This window comes from Zalophus californianus, chromosome 2, assembly GCF_009762305.2.
Source record: "Zalophus californianus isolate mZalCal1 chromosome 2, mZalCal1.pri.v2, whole genome shotgun sequence".
Lineage (NCBI taxonomy): Eukaryota > Metazoa > Chordata > Mammalia > Carnivora > Otariidae > Zalophus > Zalophus californianus.
In genome coordinates this window covers 47,918,911-47,926,274 of record NC_045596.1, presented here as the reverse complement: position 1 = coordinate 47,926,274, position 7,364 = coordinate 47,918,911, and the positions used below count along the sequence as shown (strand labels likewise).

Here is a 7,364-nt window from a genome sequence, read left to right as displayed (position 1 = left end):
AAATAAGGTAGAAAGAAACACACAGATTATCTAGCTCAACCACCTTATTTCATAGATAAGAAAGCTGTTAGCTGAGACTTACTGAGGTTAGTTTATCTGACAGAAGTTGTTTGGCTATTTATTGGCAGAATTACGTCCTAAACCTAAGTTTTCTGAATTTCAATCCAGTATTCTGTCCATTATGTCATGCTGGACTTTCATATAATAAAAAATATAATATTAATTTTTAAAACCCTCTAATAAAACTTTTTTAAACATTTGGCTTGTTATGTTAAAATAATTACAATGATAATTTTATTTACATAATACAGATTTGTAAATAACTTCATTTAATGAGTAGTATCAGATATTTGTCATTTTCAAGTAAAGTTCCTGGTTAATTTTAAGTGAATATTTGAAATACCAACAAAAGTAAAAAGGAAAAAAAAGTATGTTCTCTGATTTTTAAGAAATCAAATAAATTTTCTTCATTTTTTTTTTGTGCACATGATATGCAGTAGGCACTGCACAAGGCAAAGGACAATGAAGCTAGAGAGATAAGTGAGGTTTATGCCATAAGTTTATGTTTTATGCCATAAGTGGTTTTGTGAATTATACTAGGGAGATTAAAATTTTCCTAAAAATGAGGTGCCATTTTATGCAGGGGCATAATAAAGGTCAGTTAAAGCAAGAAAATAGGTGGAATTAACAACTAGAGAATTAACATGGAAGTTTATAAGAAGTCATGTGTGAATAACAAAGCAATGGTGGTGGAAACAGAAAGAAAAGAAAGGTTCAAGAGATATGAAACAAATAAAATGCTAGACTTCAATGAGTAAAAGGAGAAAATGAGAAGGAAAAATCATCAAGAACGAATCACTGATGTCTGGCTTTAACTTGTGGATAGTAGTACATTCAGGAAGAGAGAAAATAAAGAAGGAGAATTAAGCATAATTGGAAGTAAAAATAAGTTTCATTTTAGACACTGAGTTTGAGGTACCTGTGAGTCATGCAAATCTTGATAACAGGTAAGTACAATTTACAAATATGGATCTAGAAAAATAAAGTTTTGGTAACCATTAACATATAAGTGGTAGCAGGAATTTTAGATATAGATGAGACCTCTTAGGATTTAGATATAAATCAAGAATAACATAAAGCTAAGATAAGAATGAAACTCTGCTCTACATTTATTTTTAAGTGTCAGATGGATGAATGGTAACTTGAAAATGAAAGTAACTGAAATAGCAATAAGCAAGGAAGCAGTGATGTGGGCATATTCCAAACCCTAGGTGCAGCTCAAAGTTCCTCTTTACTGATATATTTCCATTATAATTGGAGCAAAGGGAAATGTTTTTTTCTGCACAAGATATGGGCACAGTCTCTTCTTTAGGATTTGTTTCTTCGAGTTTTCTTTTAATTTCCCAGGAATATGGTTTTAGAGCTAAACTGCTATCTATCAGCCAAAAAGGGTTGGAGTATATGATACCCACATGAGCTCTAGGCATTAAGGCAAACCAATCTCCACTCCCCACCCCACCTTTGTTCCCATAACTTCCAACTCCGTGGCTTTCTTGGAGTGATTTGTGAACCACTTGTACCTTAATTACCTAATCTAAATACTAGTCTATGGAATCAGAATGAGGTGAGTGGGTGGTGTCCTGGTAAACTGCATTGACAACAAGTACCCTTTTCGATTGTTAGATTTCATAAAATTTAGAACAATTATTTTAAGTGTGAAGTGTAAACATGGGCTTAAGAACACAGGGCCATGAAATCCACAGTCTAACTTTTCCCCATTCAATATGGTAGCTAGTAGCTACTACCTAATGTAGCTATTGAGTACTAAAATTATGTCTGATGTGATGAACAGAATTTGCAATTTTATATAACTATCATGAACTATTTTTCTTTTTTTTTAATTGAAATATAGTTGACATAGAATAGTATATTAGTTTTGGTTGTACAATAGTGATTCAATATTTATATAAATTATAAAATGCTCACCAAATAATTAACTTAAAATTTTTCTTAATTAAATTTAAATTTAAAAACTAATATAAAACTTTTAGGTATATTTTATAAAACTTAAATACAGAGTTACCATTTATGATAAAGTTATAGTATCTGAATTGACACGCTATGTATGAGTACACACTGGATTTGAAATTCTGATATAAAAATGTATGTATATAACAATAATATTTATATTAATTACATATTGAAATGATAATATTTTGACTATGTTAGGTAAAATGAAATATAAATATATAATGCATGAATAATACTAAATATGTGATATATATTTACTATTATAATCATATTAGATTGATTTATATAATATCTAATATGCTATATAAGCATATATAACAACATAAATATATAATATATAAATGAGATGTATTGTTTAAATTAAATTTTCCTCTTTTTATTATTTTTAAAATAACATATGTACCTGGAATTTTATTTCTCCTGAACAGCACTTGTCTAAACAAAGGTATATCACATGTTAGTTTTCCATAGCTGCATAGCAAATTACCAGAAATGTAGTGCTTAAAACAAAGCAGGTTTATTTTCTCTCCATTTCCATGGGTAAGAGTGGAGGCTCAAATTAGCTGTGTCCTTTGCTCAGGGTCTCACAATCATGGTGATAAACCCATCTGGAGACTTAACGGTAGAAGAATCCCTTCCCAAGCTCATTCCAGTTGTTACCAGAATGTATGCCCCTGAGGCAGAAAGACTGTAAGTTCTCATAGGTGGCCTACAGTCCTTTGCCATGGAGGGCTCTGCATAGGCTGTTCACAACCTGTCTGCTTGCTTCTTCAGAGGCAGCAGAGAGCAAGAGTAAATTTAGTGAGTTGGAGATTCATGTAACATCGTCACAGGAGTGACATCCTATCACTTTTGCATTAAAATGTGGCCTAATCATAGGCGAGGAATCCATTGCTCTATTCTATGCTTTAGGAGCAAGTCACAGAACCCAATTTGATTGCACTAGCATGAACATCAGAAGGCAGATGTCATTGAGGGTCATGTAGAGTTTGTCTGCCACATATCTGTGGTGTCATATGTCCAATTTATGTCCCTAGGAGAACACACTGTCAGCCAGCATGTGGAATTCTCTTGTTACTGTTTTCATTGTATTAATTATGTTTAACTTAAGCAATCTCATTGAAACAACTCTACATTACATAGAGTTATGAATGGGAATTAATTAATACTAAATATGCAGAGAAAAAAATGAAGTTATTTCCAGCTATTTCACTTGTTGGTTCACAACACTCTCAGGACCTTCCTGGGTGTAATTTAAAACTGCCCCCAACATGGAGGGGAAAGAGGGACCAAAGAAAGAGGCAGACCACTCCAAGTTGGTAGGTGGCAGTTTTCATAAGCAAATGAAACTTACATATGAGGCTTTCTTGGGCCACAAGACCAATGGATCCCCACTCCTGCCTGCCAAATCTTAAAATTTTATAAAGAGGTCTTAACTGGGTTATACTGTGCAGCTGTTCTCGATACCACATCACCATCTCAAAGGTGTGTCCTTGGAGCAGCCTCTGGGAGCAGGAAAGGCAAGGGAACCACAGTCCAAGGACAGGGGAGGGAATCAGGATCCTCTGAGTGCTGTGATCCAGCTCACAGGTCAACCAGCGGTCACATCGTCTCAATTATATTTCCCAACACTTGTTCATAAAATGACATTCACTGCTAAGGATCATAAAGGTAAATATGAATATGTAAGAGGTTATGAACTTAAAATCATATTGCTATTGACAGAAAACTAAAAGCCATGTCTCTTTGGCAAAACTAAGTCAACTCAAATAATGGATATATTTAAATTGTATTGTTATTCACTTTAACTCACTGTTTAGCCACTCTAAACTTAAACAGAACCATAGGAAAATTTTGTAGAAAAATTAATTTTGGTATTAAGTTAAACCATCTATGTCTTTAACCCCCTTTTGCTAATAGCTATTTTGTGCTAATATAAATTTCATAAGAGCAAAATTATATTATTCTAAAAGAACCATGCATAATAAATAAAATGATTTTACATGTAAATAGATCATATTTGTTTAGGAAAGATGAACAAATAATCTCACTACCTGAAATTATATTATGGTACAGTATAGTACACTGCATAATATAATTTTATTTTATGCTGTTATAAAACATTATATTATAAAGCAAGCATACCTCGGAGATATTGGTTTGTTTCCAGACTACTGCAATAAAGAATATTACAATGAAGTGAGTCAAATAGTTTTTATTTGTTTCCTATTGCATACAAATTTATGTTTACACTATACTGTAGCCTATTAAGTGTGCAATAGCATTGTGTCTAAAAAAATGTACATACCCTAATTTAAAAAATACGTTATTGTTAAGAAGTGCTAACCATCATCTGAGCTTTTAAGGAATCATAATCACTGATTACAGGTCACTGTAACAAATATAATGATAATAAAAAAGCTTGACATATTGCAAAAATTACCAAAATGCAACACGGATACACAAAGTGAGCAAATGCTGTTAAAAAAATGGTGCCTTTAGACTTGTTTCATGCAAGATCGCTACAAACCTTCAATTAGTAAAAAAAAAAAAAAAAAAAAATTCAATATCCACAAAGCACAATAAAGTGAAGTGCAATAAAATGAGGTCTGCCTATACAGGTTTACTGTTGCCTTTATTTCTGTGTAACTAACCATCCCCAGATTAAGTGGCATAAAACAATTATTACTTTTTATAATCTGGTTTGTCAGGAATTTGAGCAGGGATTGACTGGGTGGTTATGTTTTATATCTTATTAGTGGGGGCTCTTCAATAGCTGCATTCAGCTGGTGACTGAGCTGGGCTGGAACATCGCAGAGAGCGTTACTTTTATGTCTGATGCTTCAGTCTTCCTCCATATGGCCTCTCCTTGTGGCTAGCTGGGGCTTCCTCACAGTGTCATGCTCTTAGGACAGTTCAACTTCTTACATGACAACTGGATTCATGAGTGAAAATGGTAGTCTAAAGTTCTTAAGGCCTAGAGATGGAATAGGCACAGTATCATTTCTGTTGTATTCTGTTGGTCAAAAGGAGTCAAAAGTTAGTGCAATTCATGTGTTTCAATCTTACTAGAAAACGAAACAATAAAATCCTGAATGATTTCATTTCTGCCTAACTACATCCTCTTCTGTCTTCTTTTTTCCCCAGTAGACTTGGAATTGGTATCTCTTTTCTTTCTTTCTTTCTCTTTCTTTCTTTCTTTCTTTCTTTCTTTCTTTCTTTCTTTCTTTCTTTCTTTCTTTCTTTCTTTCTTTCTTTCTTTCTCTCTCTTTCTTTTCTTTCTTTCTTTCTTTCTTCTTTCTTCCTTCTTTTTTTTTATAACTGTAGTAAAAATTACTATCAAACTCCACTCATTGAGCCAAAGACCCTTGTGGTGTTAGCAAAAGACTTGCCCATCTTGTGGCCAGCCAATGGCCTCAGCTCTAAGCTCTAACCATGAGCTGTAGAATTCCTATCTTTTTTATTGCTTCTCCAAAATAAAGCTTTTGCTATATAGGACCTTCATGCTTGCTTCCTTTGCTTAGATTTCTCCTACGTGACACAGCATAAAGGTTACTGTTTCTTAATATTTCAAAGCCCAGCATAAATGTCACCTGTAAAATGTGATCTTTAGCCACCTTATATTTGTAGCTATTCTATTCGGTTTGTGATTATCTTTTATTCATAATTTCCTTCATTATTCATAATTATGCCCATATAAATACACATAAATATATTTTTTAGTTATTTCTTCAATTGTCCTTGTTCATCATCTGTCTGCTTGCTCAGCATATAAATTCCACAAGGGAGTAACAATTACTGTTCTATAAATTTTTGTTTACAACGTAAGTAGCATTGTTGTGGCAAATGATATTTGCTACGTAAATATTTGCTGCATGAAGAAATGACAAGAAAACATCCTAAGTTCATGTTAAATGAAAAAAAAAGATAAAACTGAATGAGGGGATTGAACATTGCCTATGTGTGTGTGTGCATGTGTGTGCATGCGCATGTGCGTAGGGAAAGTCTGGAAGACAAATCACCAGAGTATTACTCTTACTCTTACTCTTAATCTTACTCTTTGGATGATGGTATTATTTGGTGATTTTTTTTTTATTTCTAGTTTTCCATTTGTTTAAAAAACTAAATATGGATACTTATATAAAATGTGTTATATAACAGCAATTTAAAAACAATTCGAATTTAATATTTTTGTCCTTAAATAATTTTCTTATAATAAGATTAGAATTTTGGTCTCATATTGCTCATGCTTTACATATTTTGTATGCCAGATGAGTCTGAATTCTAAATTCCCATGGCGTATTTTCACTTAAACCTTTTATTTTTCTAAAGCATACAAGTAACTCACGCTATGGTTTTATGTAAATTAAAGCTAATTAGGTTTGATCAATATATTAGTTTTCTTTGGGGATGCATTCAAGTAATTGTATAAACCATAGAGAAAATTAATACCCGCATTGCCCTTGGCATAATACTTTCTCCTTTTGCTATTTAGTAGAAATGGATCACGTAAATGTTAAATTTGTGCTGTTCTGCTGACAGTAAAACTTAACGAAAGCCCCCATGCTATTAAGCTAAAGTTAAAAGAGTAGAGCTAAAGAAATTTCTCTATTGTAAGAGAAATGTGATCTTTGCAGAAAGTAAATTGGCTAGGAGAAATTCAATGAGGTGCCATCTAAAATGAGTAGATAAAGTAAAGAGAGTGCTTTGTAGAACCTGTGAGAAAGCAATTTAGATATTCCTGGTGATAGCTCAGATGCTTGGATGCCTAGAGGCAATCTAAATCTGCAACTACTTGGAGGATATTGAACAGGAACACTCTGTCTTGTATCATTTTTGTGTTTATCTTTGCCTGTTGATCTGCCATCACTGTTAACCATTCATTATTTATCGTATCATTCCATTAAAAAGGGTAGTAGAGCAAAGACTTAAAACTCCGAAGCCCAAAGTCGCTTTCACGCACAAGAAGTTTATATACCCAGTATTCATGGGCACTGCTTCATTTGCCATTCTGTTCTAAATGGGACTGAAAACAATTTAATGAAATTACTTTCAAACCTTATTCACATATGTTTTGACATTAGGTATGTCTTGACTGTCCAAATAATTAGATTCCTACATTTAAGTAATTTTTTGGGAAATTATAGATTTTTTTGGTCCATACATGTGTGATCTACATATACTTATGTACATTCTTATTATGTTTGAACCCATAAATCCACCTCCTGATTATTTATTATATACTATCAACAGGAATTATGCTAAACCATTTATATGCGTTACCTAATTCATCTCTATAAATACCTAAGGGTTGGAAACTATCAACATCCTTT

The 7,364-nt window shown here is 32.8% G+C and overlaps 1 pseudogene; it reads right to left on the bottom strand.

Moving 5' to 3' along the window:
• Positions 1-5,350: 5,350 nt before the first annotated feature.
• On the bottom strand, positions 5,351-5,475 carry LOC113926117 (annotated as a pseudogene).
• Between the last annotated feature and the right edge of the window lie 1,889 nt (positions 5,476-7,364).